Below are 16,460 nucleotides of genomic sequence, written 5' to 3'. Positions count from 1 at the left end.
GCAATATGACTACAAGCCGCTTGTGTGGTACAGTGTCAAAAGCCTTCCGGAAATCTAGATATACGGAATCAATTTGAAATCCCTTGTCAATAGCACTCAACACTTCGTGTGAGTAAAGAGTTAGTTGTGTTTCACAAGAACGATGTTTTCTAAACCCGTGCTGATAGTGCGTCAGAGGACCGTTAATGAAAAGGGCGCTCCAGTTGACCTGTAGAACTTTAGTTAGTACACAACTGGTTTCCGCTTACCATTGTCAAGCGGTTTTGATGCCGCATACATGTGGCTGATAAATACGTGTACGTAACTGAAGATGAAAAGACAAAGGTTGCATGTGTATATTCTTACGATATCCTTAGACAAATAAGATTTTAGATCTACCAGACTTGCACGTATATGTTTTGGAAATTACTTCTCCCCGCGATAAGTTTTATTATATATCTGTACATTTGATAATGGCTTAAGATAAAAGCCGAAACCGGTAGTGGAGGAAATAAAGATCTATGGAGCAACTGGGGCGGCCTTTTCATGAATTTGACAAACAGCTGCGGAACATTTGGAGAAAGTAATAAAACGCTATAGTTTTTACAGTTGCAGGTTTTGAACAAAAATTTTGTAATAAATTAAATGAAAGTAAAAATACGATAATCGTTGTTCAGCACAGGAGCCAACACAGTGCACGTATGAATGGCAGGAAAGGAAAGGACTGAAGTAACTAAATACCGATACAAAGTAAAAGGATGTTTTAATCCAACTAACAGCAAGTGCGGGAGAATGTTGTAGTATATAATACCTTTCACCCACCCATGGCTGCAGACTAGAGCTTTTGATAAATCATCGAAATATCGATATCTTCTCCCAAATATGTCTATACATATCGGTGATACATTTTTCACCTTTTTATAGATATCAAAAGGCCAATATCGAGTGCAGATATTTTTATTATATTTTTTCACAATTTTTTGTTAATATTTGAAGTTGTACTGGAATATAGTTTTACTTTCAATGTGTGAAAGAGTCTTACTATCTTTTGAGCTTTCATCACGTCCAGTCTTTCCCTTTGATTATGGGAGGCAAGTATAGATGGCACAAAAAAGAATGAATGGAATAACAAGATTTCCGATGGGAAGTAGTAGCACACCTGTTGCTTTCAAAAATGTCTCTGAGCACTATGGGACTTAACATCTGAGGTCATCAGTCCCCTAGAACTTAGAACTACTCAAACCTAATTAACCTAAAGACATTACACACATCCATGCCCGAGGCAGGATTCGAACCTGCGATCGTAGCGGTAGCGCGGTTCTAGACTGAAGCGCCTAGAACCGCTCGGCCACACAGGCCGGTCTGTTGCTTTAAAAACAATTTTTTACGCAATTAGTGTGCTATTTCTTTACATTGCCATTTTTCAAAAACAGTTGCTGGAAGTGTTGAACAAAGATCTAAATGACAAGACTAGTCTTTGCGGTTGGTGGAGACGTGTGGGGGGAAATGCTGACGTAATCGGCACTCGGGGTTACCAACAGAAACTGCAACGTTTATCTTCGGTCCACAATTTTGACACTATAACTGCTAGGTCGCTGGCGTTGACAGAAATGAAAAAAAAAAAAAAAAAACACAGGGAAGCTGACATGAAGTGTTCCGGACAAATTCGATATGTGACTTAACCGAAAGACGGACCCATCGGACACCTCTTACTGTGCCACTTAGATGCAGTTTACATTGTTAGCAAAGTGGTTATCGCCAAGTGTGGTCGCTGCTGTTGATGTACAGAATATCTAATAATAAATCAGTACTTAAATATGCAGCTCTAAAATCGGCAGTACATTTACAATGTGCAGCCGATATTTCTATAGGCAGGTATATTAAATTTTTTCTGTCGATATATCGACACTTTATTCCGACATATCGAGAGGCAAGATAGACTTTTATATCAGATTACCCATATTTTACAGAATATCAACAGTGCTATTTCAGACCACTACCGATACATACTGCTGGGGTAGTAAAGCGCTCCGCGGAACGAATGGGTCCGTGGCGGCAAGAGACGCATTGCAGGGCTATTGAGGAACACGGCTGTATGTTATGCAGCCCATAACTCGCCGGCGGCGGATTAAAACGTCAGCGAGCGCCTTAGCCTCCGGTAATCAAGCTGCATAAGGCGGCCACCGATTATGAATGAGCCGGGCGCTCTGTTGGAATTCGTGGGCAGCTCTCCCACGTGATTTACTTCCTGCACCGCTTTCATTACGGGCCATGAATCGGCCCCGCGTGAAACGCCTGGCTGCCGAAATCGTCCTGTGATTACTCAGGCAGTGTAGTACAGAGTCCCTCCTGTTGCGGTGCTGTGAAACGGAGCCGCCCATTAAAAATACACCCCTCGTGTTACAAAGGAGAACTAACAGCGTTGTGTCGACGCGTACAACATCTAATACTAAACTGTTTTTCAGTCACATGATCCACACTGCCCTTGCCAAAGATGGGAAAACGAACAAAGAGACGTTACATACAGAAAAGAAGTTCCCCGAAATTTTAAATTCAGTGAGCCGCCGTAGTGGCCGAGCGATTCTAGGCGCTTCAGTCCGGAACCGCGCGACCGCTACGGTCACAGGTTCGAATCCTGCCTCGGGCATGGATGTGTGTGATGTCCTTAGGTTAGTTAGGTTTAAATAGTTCTAAGTTCTAGGGGACTGATGACCTCCGAAGTCCCATAGTGCTCAGAGCCATTTGAATCATTTTAAATTCAGTGAAAATGTTACACGACAACACTAAGCACGCTACACACGCGATCGTAGCGTCATGGCGTTAGGCTACAAGGAGCAGTCAAGTGAAAATCGAACACCCGCCACAACGAGACAGTGGTACCACTCAAAAATAATCACCACACGCGTTAAGACATTTATTCCACTGGCAGACCAGACGACCAACCTCTGTTTCGTAGAAAGCAGTTGGCCGCTGACGGATCCAAAACCGCGCCCACTCTTGCACTTCCTCGTCCGACGGAAACCGACGTCACCGCATGTCTTTTTCTTCAGATCGCCAAAGATGTGTAAATCAGACGGTGAAAGATCCGTCCTGTAATGAAGATGCTGCTGTGTTTCCCAACTAAACCGCCAAGGCGTAGCCTTCCTCAGGTTGTCAGTGTGCGGGCGGGCGCTACCGTGTCAGAGGATGCTTCCTATCGACGCTATCCACTAGCGTTTTGACTTTATGGCGTGTCGCAGTTTCTGCAATGTGTCTTTATAGCACTGCGTATTGATTCTTGTTCCAAGTTCGAAGAACTCGACGAGCATAGGTCCCCTGCAGTCGAAGAAGCTGGTCATTGTGATCTTACCAGAACTTGAGTGAACAGCTTTAGATTTCTTTGGCTGGGGAGATGTGAGATGTTTCCACTGTTGGCTTTGCCGTGTGCCCTCGGATTGGCGGAATACTGTCGGACGAAATCATCCTGTTGCACCTCCACAGTGCCAATCGGACTTAGGCAACGCTTCATCAATTTGGTACATCCCGGATCTTTCACCGTGTGGTTTTCACATCTTTGGCGACCTGGAGAAAAACGTGTGTGGACGCCGACTTCAGTCGGGTGTGGAAGTGCCAGAGTGGATGCAGCTGTGAATCCATCAGGGGCCGACCGCGTTCTACGAAACAGGAATTGATCTCGTTTCGTCTCTTAGTGGGATAAATGTCTTAACGTGTATGATGATTACTTCTGAATGGGACCATTTCATGGTCCCGTTGATCGGTTTTCATTCGACTGTCTCTTGTAGCTTAAGGTGAAGAGTTTCGTTTAAGTTCAAATGGCTCTGAGCACTATGGATCATAAGTCCTCTAGACTTAGAACTACTTTAACCTAACTAACCTATGGACATCACACACATCCATGACCGAGGCAGGATTCGAACCTACGACCGTAGCAGCAGCGCGGTCCCGGACTGAAGCGCCTAGAACCCCTCGGCTACAGCGGCCGGCTTCGTTTAAGTTCCATATCTTCTGCTTACTGAAGATGTTACTATGTTATGTATGCTTCCCGATCAATCCAGGTATTGATTTATTTGCGCTCTCACCCTACTTACGGTTGCCTGCTTTTGTTAGTGGTCGTTTGCATACAAGGCGTTTGCTCTCAATGAAACGAGCGTAGGGAACCAGAGCCACGAATCCTGCATTGCCGTTCTAGACGAGGTCCTAGTAGATGTGGCTTCTCGTCGCCTTCCTCTGACCTGTTATTAAGTGTCGGCTGTGTATATTGAAACGTCCCCTTAGAACATTTATACACGACTGTGCTTAAACTGACACACAATGTTTTTAGCGCAACGCAATCTGACTATCAAAGATCCCTGCAAAAGAATGGCCCTGAGTAACATTAAACTATACCTTTCACAAATAACTTACCTCACAAAAATCTTCATTACTCGAACTACTGCAATACAGCGAGCGCCATTATTGCCAGATAAATAAAAGATTCAAACTACGGAAGTCACTAACTACTGATAGGGATAGTTAGCAAATGAAAGATTTTAATAGAGAACAAACAATGTATTTACCTTAATAGTCATAATATATATAGCAGTTCAATTTCAAAACTTCCGCCATCTCTCTCCCCACATCCACCACTGCTGGCGGCTCACCTCCAACTGTGCAACGCTACGCGTTGTTCACATCCAGCTGCCGCTGCCCAACACTACAATGGCAGACAACAATGCAAACTAGCCACATACTGCACACAGCTCAGCCAGTGATTTTCATACAGAGCGCTACGTGGCATTACCAATATAAAAATCTAAACAGCCTACTTACAATATGTGTTGTGTGAACAATTGTAATGATCGATTGTACAGTCTAGTGTTGGTTTTAGGATGCTATGCATGAAGGGAAGGAAGAGGGTGAAATCTGGTACCGGCACACAACCCACTCCTGTCGAGTAGCAATAAAGGGATCGTCGAATTTAACGTCCCCAACCGACGACCGATCACTATCAGCAGTGTCACGTTACATTACATTACACTCATACTTGCCCCACAGTTCATGAATACGGCATTTCGTAATGATGTGGAACGTGTCAACTTAACATAAGTTTTCTTTACACAATATAACTTTTTTTTCTACTTCATATCTTAAAATTATCTTTTTTTCTGCAATTACTACTTCATATCAAAAAATTCATCTATTGAGTACAAGGAATCGCCACTGAGAAATTCCTTTAATATTTTGCTTAAATGGTGGTTAGCTTTCTGTCAGACTTTTAATGCTATATTGTAGATGATCAAACATTTTTGTGGCAGCATAACTCACCCCTATCTGTACCAAAGTCCTATTTAACCCAGAAAGGTGAAGATAATCCTGTCTTCTAATGTTGTAGCTACGCATTTTGCTATTGTTTTTGAACTGGGATTAGTTATTAATAACGAATTTCGTGTCCTCACTTCTTGAGACATTGCGGAGAGATATGGAATTTACTCCGGGACGTTGGTGCAAAGAATGGTGATCAGATACTTTATGCAACCACCTCTCTTCCCCTCGTAGACCAAATACTGAATATTTTCCACCACGAGGGTTCGAACCGGCGTCCCTCAGAGATGAGCGCGTTAGAGACTTTGCTGCGGAGGTCGATTGCTGGTAGATGACATCGGTCAAGCTGGAATGTTTGAACATCATGGGGGAAGTTATACAAGAGGAACGTACAAAATAATTTAATCAGTACGATATTGCAGAGCCTGTGTTATTCAGAATTACAGTGCAATGTTCCTTCGGACATGCGTACATGTCAGAATAGGCGCTGCGGCGACTATAGCCGTTATGAAATCCATGAAATGTATCAGCAATGGCGAATATGAACAGCCATCAGCTGCATGACGAAGAGACGACAATGAAAATTTGTGCCCGACTGGGACTCGAAGCCGGAATTTCCGCTTATCGCGAGCGATCGCCTTATCATTTATATTTTCTTTTATTTTACCTATTTTTTATTTTTTTGAAGGAACTTCTGGAGGAGCAGGACGACAGGTAGGGCAGGAATCAGCACCCGAGGCCTGGCCATCCCGCCGCCATGCCCACGCAACGTGTTCTAGGATCGAAGGATTAGGGAGCGCATGTAGCGGGGTTGTCTATGTTGTTCTATTTGTTTTATTTATGTAATTTCTATGTCATTATGCTATCCTAGCACGACTCATGGCCAGATCAAAACGTCCAGATACCGTCAACCATATGTCTACAACCTGTACTCGTACATTCATTATATACAGGGTGGTCCAAATACAGGGTACTGGGCCAAATATCTCACGAAATAAGCATCAAACGAAAAAACTACAAATAACGAAACTCGTCTAGGTTGAAGTGGGAAACCTGATGGCGCTATGGTTGGCCCGTTAGATGGCGCTGCCATAGGTAAAACAGATATCAGCTGCGTTGGTTTTTTTAAAAATAGGAACCCCCATTTTTTATTACACATTCGTGTAGTATGTAAAGAAATATGAATGTTTCAGTTGGACCACTTTTTTAGCTTTTTGATAGATGGCGCTGTGATAGTGTGTGTGTGTGTGTGTGTGTGTGTGTGTGTGTGAACTCCTAAAGGATCAAACTGCTGAGGTCATCAGTCCCTAGATGTACACACTACTTAAACTAACTTAACGCTAAGGACAACACTCATACCTATGCCCGAGGGAGGACTCGAACCTCCGGCGGGAGGGGCCGCACGATTAGTGACATGGCGCCACTAACCGCGCGGGCACTCTACTGGCGCTGTAATAGTCACAAATGTATAAGTACGTGGTATCACGTAACATTCCGCCATTGCGGACGGTATTTGCTTCGTGATACATTACCTGTGTTAAAATGGACCGTTTACCAATTCCGGAAAAGGTCGATATCGTGTTGATGTATGGCTATTGTGATCAAAATGCCCAACGGGCGTGTACTTTGTATGCTGCTCGGTATCCTGGACGACATCATCCAAGTGTCCGGACCATTCGCCGGATAGTTACGCTATTTGAGGAAAGAGAAAGTGTTCAGCCACATGTGAAACGCCAACCACGACCTGCAACAAATGATGATGCCCAAGCAGGTGTTTTAGCTGCTGTCGCGTCTAATCCGCACATCAGTAGCAGACAAATTGCGCGAGAATCGGGAATCTCATAAACGTCGGAGTTGAGAATGCTATATCAACATCGATTGCACCCGTACCATATTTCCATGCCCCAGGAATTACATGGCAACGACTTTGAACGTCGTGTATAGCTCTGCCACTGGGCACAAGAGAAATTACGGGACGATGACAAATTTTTTGCACGCGTTCTATTTAGCGACGAAGTGTCATACACCAACAGCGGTAACGTAAACCGGCATAATATGCACTACTGGGCAACGGAAAATCCTCAACGGCTGCGACAAGTGGAACATCAGCGACCTTGGCGGGTTAATCTATGGTGCGGCATTATGGGAGGAAGGATAATTGGCCCCTATTTTATCGATGCCAATCTAAATGGTGCAATGTATGCTGATTTCCTACGTAATGTTCTACCGATGTTACTACAAGATGTTTCTTCGCATGGCAGAATGGCGATGTACTTCCAACATGATGGATGTCCGGCACATAGCTCGCGTGCGGTTGAAGCGGTATTGAATAGCATATTTCATGACAGGTGGATAGGTCGTCGAAGCACCATACCACGGCCTGCACGTTCACCGGATCTTACGTCCCCCGTGGGGAAAGTTGAAGGATATTTGCCATCGTGATCCACCGACAACGCATGACAACAAGCGTCAGCGCATTGTCAATGCATGTGCGAACATTACGGAAGGCGAACTACTCGCTGTTGAGAGGAATGTCGTTACACGCAATGTCAAATGCAATCAGGTTGACGGACATAATTTTGAGCATTTATTGCATTAATGTGGTATTTACGCTGTAACAGCATGCGTTGTCAGAAATGATAACTTCACAAAGGTACATGTATCACATTGGAACAACCGAAATAAAATGTTCAAACGTACCTACGTTCTGTATTTTAATTTTGAAAAACCTGCCTGTTACCAACTGTTCGTCTAAAATTGTGAGCCATATGTTTGTGACTATTACAGCACCATCTATCACAAAGCGAAAAAGTGGTCCAACTAAAACATTCATATTTCTTTACGTACTACACGAATATGTAATAAAATGGGGTTCCTATTTAAAAAAAATAACGCAGTTGATATCCGTTCGACCTATGGCAGCGCCATCTAGCGGGCCAACGATAGCGCCATCTGGTTCCCCTCTTCAAGATAGACAAGTTTCGTTCTTTGTAGTTTACGTTTGACGCTTATTTCGTGAGATATTTTGGCCGGTCACGATCAGTGGATCACCCTGTATATTCCTGTACAGGCGAGACGTTTTACTTGAAAGTCGCTTGCCCAGGAACGTCGGATAAACACGGTGTTCAGAGTTACGATGCAATGTTCCTTCGGACATGCAGGCGACTACAGCCTTTATAAAATACATGAAATATATACACAAGAGAATATGAGCAACCATCAACTGTATAATTGAATGACGACAATGAAAATTTGTGCCGGACGAGGACTCAAACCCGGATTTCCCGCTTATAGCGGGCGATCGCTTTATCATTAGGCTATCCGAGCACAATTCATGGCCAAAACTTCCATATATCGTCAACCATGTGTCTACAACCTGTACTCGTACATCCATTACGTATATTCCCGTACAGGCGGGACATTTTAGTTGAAAGTCGCTTACTCGGGGCCGTCGGGTAAGTACGATATGGCAGACTGCAGAGCCTGCGTTATTCACAAGTACGATGTAATATTCCTTCGGATATGCCAAGGACGTTGCCAGGATTTTGTCAACGTGGAGGTCCGGTTTGTTAAAGAGGACTTTAAAAAGACTCATGTCTTTAATTTATTCTGAAAACATATTTATTTATCTTTCAATTGTATGTCTATAATTTGCTTTGGGGTGGCCTTCATACAAATAGTATTTGGTATATAAGATTAAACAGGAAAAGTTTTTCTTAAAATCTCCAAATGCTCAATTACATATTTATTTGGCAGTACGAGTATGATAGCTTCACTTTACTATCATACGAATTAAAATTCTAATATACGTACTACCTCTTTCCTAACAAAGCACAATTCAGTCTTCTAATATGAAGTTCACTATCGCAGAGCAGAGGAATCTCAACGTTGGGTTGAATAATTTATAAAGTTAAAATGGGTCAAACCTCTTGCGACAATATCTATCTTTCTCCTGCTACAATCTTGCATTTAATTTCACAACTTACCTGAAACTAAGGCACACTTCCTTCAGTACATCAAAGCGTCCCTAGTTTCTCAATTCAGTCTCAAATTTTTGTTAAGATATCTTTCATTTCATTAAAATTCTTCAGTTTCCGTAAGTGATCAAGAACTTCTTTTTAAATGATTATTTTAGCAGTCATCTTGAAATTATGGCAGCCAAATTTGTTTGTGCAAGAGAAAGAAACCCTCGATCAGCCCGTGAAGACCACGTAATAGACGACCGACCGCCATGTCATCCTCAGTCATTCATCATCAGATGCGGTATGGAGGGGCGTGGGGACAGCACACCGCGCTCCCAGCCGGTTATCGACATTCCTACCTTGGTGGCGCTGCCTCTCCCTCAGGCAGCTCCCCAGTTAGCATCACGAGGCTGTGAGCACCCTGGTCTAGTCCTCTGACCAAGAGAATGTCCCTGGCAGTACCAGGTATCGAACTTGGGTCCTCCACATGAGGGTCTGTACCGTTGACCACTCGCATACGGAGGGGGACTATTCATTTATAAAACAAAAAGGAGTACACAAATACTATGAACTTCAGTTTTCCGACCTTAACATTGATTCATGCACAGATTACAACTAGATTTCTGATCTATGCGACTTCTTAAAAGAGTTAGTATTTACCCATGATAATACACTATGTAATCAAAAGTATCCGGACACCTTGGCTGAAAATGACTTAAAGTTCGTGGCGCACTCCATGGATAACGCTGGAATTCAATATCGTGTTGGCCCACACTTAGCCTAGATGACAGCTTCCACTCTAGCAGGCATACGTTTAACCACGTGCTGGAAGGTTTCTTGGCGAATGGCAGCCCATTCTTCACGGAGTGCTGCACAGAGGAGAGGTATCGATGTCGGTCGGTGAGGCCTGGCACGAAGTCGGCATTCCGAAACATCCCAAAGGTGTTCTATAGCATTTAGGTCAGGACTCTGTGCTGTGCAGTCCATTACAGGAATGTTATTGTGTTGTAACCACTCCGCCACAGGCCGTACTTTATGAATAGGTGCTCGATCGTGTTGAAAGTTGCAATCGCCATCCCGGAATTGTTCTTCGACAGTGGGAAGCACGAAGGTGCTTAAAACATCAATGTAGGCCTGTGCTATGATAGTGCCACGCAAAACAACAAGGGGCGCAAGTCCCCTCCATGAAAAACAAGACCACGCCATAACACTACGGGATCCAAATTTTACTGTTGGCACTACACACGCTGGCAGACGACTGTCACCGGGCATTTGCCATACCCACATCCTGCCATCGGATGGCCATATTGTGCACCGTGATTCGTCACTCCACACAACGTTTTTCCACTGTTCAATCGTTCAATGTTTACGCTTCTTACACCGAGCGAGGCGTCGTTTGGCATTTACCGGCGTGATGTGTGGCTGATGAGCAGCCTCTCGACAATGAAATCAAAGTTTTCTCACGTCCCGCCTCACTGTCATAGTATTTGCAGTGGATCCTGACGCAGTTTGGAATTCCTGTTTGATAGTCTCTATAGATGTCTGCCTATTACACATTATGACCCTCTTCAACTGTCTGCTGTCTCTGGCAGACAACAGACGATGTCGGCCTGTACGCTTTTGTGCTGTACGTGTCCCTTCACGTTTCTAATTCACTATCACATCGGATACAGTGGACCTAGGAATGTTTAGGAGCGTGGAAATCTGGCGTATAGAAGTATGGCACAAGTGACACCCAATCACCTGACCACGTTCGAAGTCAATGAGTTGCACGGAGCGCCCCAATCCGCTCTCGGACGATGTCTAACGACTACTGAGGTTGCTGATATGGAGTACCTGGCAGTAGGTGGCAGCACAATGCACCTAATATGAAAAACGTATGTTTTTGAGGGTGTCCACATGCTTTGGATCACATAGTGTGTGGTTATACAGTCTTTGATGCTAATAAACTACTCGACGATGCACAACAAACATTGTCGTTCTAAGACGTTTATTTAGAAATAAGTTAGAGTTGTGACGTTTGGACTCACTGTTCCAAGGATATTACGAATAAGACATTTCACAGAAGAGCATTCTTCTTGTAGTAAAACTTGAAGATATGATATAACGCTGTTCGACAAGTGAGTAATCTTTATGCAGAAACACACACTACAAAAGACGATCGCTAGCCGCATTCCAATGTAAATATCTCTAAAGGGACACCCTCCTCTAACATTACGTCTATTCAACAGAGGTAATCAATACTAAAAATATTTTCGAATCTTGTATAGGTTAATATTATCTCACCTATTTAATAAAAAGAATTTCACATGAATTCGTATACGATATATTGCATTTCAGGATAAAATGTATGAAGAGAAATTACTCTATTACAATCGATTTGCATTAACTCTGTATGTAGAGTTAAAATTACTTTTCTTTAGAAATATTTAACATTACGAAATATTCGGCACACTTAAAATTCATATTATTAATTGCGCAGACTGACGATATTTGTTAAACTTGTTTGTGGATTTATTTGTAAAATAATGATATAACTTGGTGAAGATTCTTCTTTTGTCAAGAAAGTTTGAAACCTCTTTGACATACTTTTAGTATTGCAGAATGAGTTAGTAGTGGGCAAGCCTCTGATGGAATCGGACGTGTTTTTATGTTTGACAATAACAATGTAATTTTTGGTTTCATGGAAGTGAAAATTGTAAGGGCAGTGTGATACAGAAAAATGTGATAGAATAAAATAGTACAAAAACAGAAATTACGCAGCAGGCCTACTTAATAGTTATAATGTCGTCTGGAACCTACAAAGTCAAAAATTTCAACCTCAAGAATCAACCTCTAGACGTGACGAACTGGAGCCAACTACTAGAAAATGAAGATAAGTAAAAAAAGTCATTTGGTCATCTTACTGTCTCGAAGCTAATGAAACGGTCAATTATTTGGAAGAGTGTAAATCTATTGATATTCTGAGGGAGGGTATGATTACACCTTGAACTATGCATATTGTCGAAATCCTACTCAAACCATCATTAAAATTAAACGCTGTCTGCTCAAGAAAGAAATAACTGTTCCCCAAACCAAAGTACGTGTAAGTACTGTTACAAAAGTAACGAAAAAATTATTTTTATGTCATTGCTTCTACAACTTAAAAACATTACAGTTCGAAGACAATCAAAAACGTTTAAAAAAGTTTCAGTTATATCATACGAGTGTGAATAGATTCTAGACGAAAACACCGAGGATGGGGATGTGGGGGCCGGGGGGACGACATAGGGCGCAATAGACTTGGACGAATTCAACCAACCCCCTAAAAAAAATCTTTTAGAAACGAACGAACTACATATCCATTCCGCTCTCCACAAACCCTTCCCTATCTTTCCGTATCGGAACTGGTTTCAGTAGTTGAGTATCGTCTGGGTGACCAAAGTGGACGATACCTTGCCATTCGGACCCCCCATGAGAGAATTTTGAGCAAATTGTTTAAGAAAATGCAACCACTGCCTATTGGGTAATTTTTTGTGTATCTACGCGATTTTTGGGCGACGCAGGCAAATCCAAATATATTTTTATGCACTGATTTTAATGTAATGTTATTTGTAATGATGTTTACAGCATGGCTGCCTTGTGAAATACTGAAATATGGCAACTCCGGAGTTCTACCAGTGTGCAAATAACGATTCCAATGATAACATTAAACAACTACAGATACGTAATTAGCCTATTAGTAGTGCACACATATTTATAACTTACCATAACACCAGTGAACGAATCATAATCGGTTTTCCTATTCTTTCTTGTTACAAACTTATCCGTAATTAGAAACTATCACAACAGCACACAGCACAAGAACAGTAAGCGGTAGCACTTAAATTAAATTCAGCTGCAAGTAAGAAGTGAAGTGGAAACATTCCCCAGGCTGTGGCTAAGCCATGTCCCGCAGTATCCTTTCTTCCAGGAGTGCTAGTTCTGCAAGGTCCGCGGAAGAGCTTCTATGAAGTTTGGAAGGTAGGAGAGGACGTACTGGCAGAATTGAAGCTGTGAGGACGGGTCGTGAGTGGTGCTTGGTAGAGCACTTGCCCGCAAAAGGTAAAGTTCCCGAGTTCGAGTCTCTGTCCGGCTCACAGTTCTAATCTGCCAGGAAGTTTCAAGAAGTGAACTGATTAGCAGAACAACAGCTGAGCCCAAGTAAGCCAACAATGTACAGTAGCTGGTGTTGGCTTAAATATGGATAGGCTATAGCCAATAGTGCTACCTCTATATCGACAGATTAAATCTATCGATGGCTTCGTTGATTCGATAGCGCGCATCCCTTTTTTGTCGTGTGATTGAAAATCAAAATATCTTTCAATTTCACTACATGGCAGCTTGTAAATTCATTTAGGTGATAGGGGGGCTCAGTCTGCTGTGGCTGATCACTGTCTTGACTCGGGACCCAGCATGACTTACGGACAGACGGAGATCCTTTCGTCCGGTTCCACATACTGGGACTCCGTAATTAAATAAGCAGTCGAAATACGTTTAAGTAACAACCTGATTAACAGAGACAGGGGATTTCAACTCAGCAAAGCATGGAAAGCAGCATTGGAGGTGCTAATGCATCGTCGGCCGCAGACGAATGAATCCGAGTCAACACAGCCGAATAATTGGAGTCCTCACACTTAACCGGGCGCCAACACTCTGCCCACGCGCGCGCTTGCAGGCGATTTTCGATTGTGCTTTTCCCGTGCCGCTCATGCGAAAACTGTGGCCACTTTCTCCGACAGGGGCCACTGTATGTCGCCGTGCGTCTACGACGACGTTATAGCCCCACCTCTTGACGTCTGCGCTTTTCTAGCAAGTCAGTGTGTATACTGGAGAGCCACTGCAGCAATATGTCAGTAAGCACCCGAAGATGACGAACAGCTGTCTCGTTGAAATATTTTGCAGCTTCCACAACGTTATCCGATGAAACGCCCGTGATCCAGTGAAGACATTATTTCGTCGAGAAAGGCTCAAACAGCACAAGAAAACACCTTATCACCGAAACTTTTCCCGGAAGGCCTATAGGGCGTTTTCAGTTACAGTGCCTGCGAAAACCAAAAGGGGTGCCTTCGTTTTGCGGTTAACGCCGAACTATTTGCCTCCAGGGCAAATTAACTTGTACCTCAAATATAAGAACATAAATGAGCAAGTTTGAAGGTACGTCTGTAACACAGTTATACTGACTGAAAAAAGTTTGAAGCATGCAGAAGAAGAGGAAGAAATGAAATGAAACTCCCCGGGTTGAGAAAGTCTGTGATGTTATTTCAGTGACTATAGCAAATTTACGAAGAACTTGGCAGCATGAGTCCATTCATCAGTCTGACGTTGTACCCCGTCTCTTCTGGACGGACTCACTGATTCTATTGGGAAAGGTGTCATAAAGCCTTTCCATCATCTCCTGAAAGAAGCTGGTCTACAACTGTTCTGACTAGTGCTTGATATCCTAGATAGTTGCACTGGGATGGAGTTGACGTCCGAGGTTGTCCTATACACGTTCGATTGGGAGAAGATCTTGGGATACTGTTGGCCACGGGAGTACATCAACATCTCTCAGACAGTTCACAGAGGGACGGGGCACGTGTGGAGGAGTATTGTTCTGCTGAAAAATGGCAACAGACAATTGTCGCACGAGAGGCAACACACGAGACCGTAGGATGTCTGTGACGCACTGCTGGGCTGTCAGAGTTCCCTCAATCAATAGCAGCTGGGACGTGAAGACACAGCCGATAGCTTCTCACACCATGACGCCTCTTCCAAACATTGTAAGATTAGGACCTGCCATCCTAGAGGTTGATGGTCATTCAGGATAGCGCATAACTGCGATTAATAGCTGAACGCAGCACGACGACATTCATCAGTAGGCCGTGCTTGCCGGTCTCGGCACCCCTCCAGATGCAGCCGTCTGTGTTCTGGCGTTAACGGCAGCCTACACATGGGGCTGTAATTCCCTAGTCCAGCTGCTCCTAGTCTCCATTTAGTGGTGTGGGTGACAAAATGTTGCAGGGCGCCCATTACTTGTCCCCGGATGGCAGGCAAAGATTTGAAGGACTTACGATGTGCTGATACACGATACGGCAATCCTCTCTTGTGGAAATCTGACGTGGCCGACTGTAGCCTTTACGACGAATATGCCTGCCCTCATATTCCAATGCAGTCCAACGTCGGACCACTGTCTCGTCCGAATGCCCCACAGAATGTTGCATCAACCAACCAGAGTCAAATGGAGACTCACAATGATACCACTTTCAAACCCTGTCATGTACTGATAGTGCTGTTTCGAAAGAATACCCGGTACCTTCGTGTACTTCTCAGTGATCACTCGAGATCTGACGCTGTTCCCGTACCAGGTTGGGTCAGAACATTAAACACGAACAACACTATACCTCTCTGGTGCTCATTCCACCTGTCACAGGTAGTTGCAGATCTATCATTTACATACCTGCTGATCGTGTGTGCATATAGAAAGTTACACTAAATCCGCCCACGTCTTCTGTGTGGTTCACTTGCTTTGTCAGACAGTAAATACCAAGACTAAAGGAAGCATGATTTGCACTTCGAAAAGAAAATGATGAAATTAAACCTCAATTCATATAGAGATTTGATGTGTTCTCGCAAAGGCAGCTGAGGGCAGCGGATGGATAGACAACAAATGGAATAAACAGAAGCTTAAAAGTGGCCTGTAGTCACTAAATATTTGTAAAACTAAGCTTCCGATATATCTGAAGCGGAAAATTTGTTTCATTGGTATTACCAGTTTTTTCTTAGGGCATCGAGGCGTGATGGTTGCATGCAAATACCACTGAAAAACTGTGTAAGTTGATTGGTGAGCAATGGGGTACAGCATGGTGGTTATTACTAGGACAGACGGAAAAGCACCTTGTTGGTTCAGTCAAGATACTGGAGTGCAAGACGAATTTACAATTGTAATGAAAGAAACAAAGCTTGGTGGGAACAGTAGAGAAGCACAAATACACGCGACCAATGAAGTTGTTCCCAAGGTTCCAAAAGATAAGAAAAGATAAGAAAAGGAGAAAGGATGAGAAAAAGAGAAAAGATAAGAAAATGAGAATCACGTAATGGAAAGCGATTATATAACGTCAGAGCATGTGCAGGAACCACGTGGATGCCTGTCGCTGAAGACCTTACGGAAATGCATACACAAGGCAGCTGAAGCCTCTCCTGACGATGATATCTTGAACT

The sequence above is a fragment of the Schistocerca cancellata genome, chromosome 3 (genome assembly GCF_023864275.1).
Source record: "Schistocerca cancellata isolate TAMUIC-IGC-003103 chromosome 3, iqSchCanc2.1, whole genome shotgun sequence".
Classification (NCBI taxonomy): domain Eukaryota; kingdom Metazoa; phylum Arthropoda; class Insecta; order Orthoptera; family Acrididae; genus Schistocerca; species Schistocerca cancellata.
Note: the sequence above shows the minus strand (reverse complement) of the source record.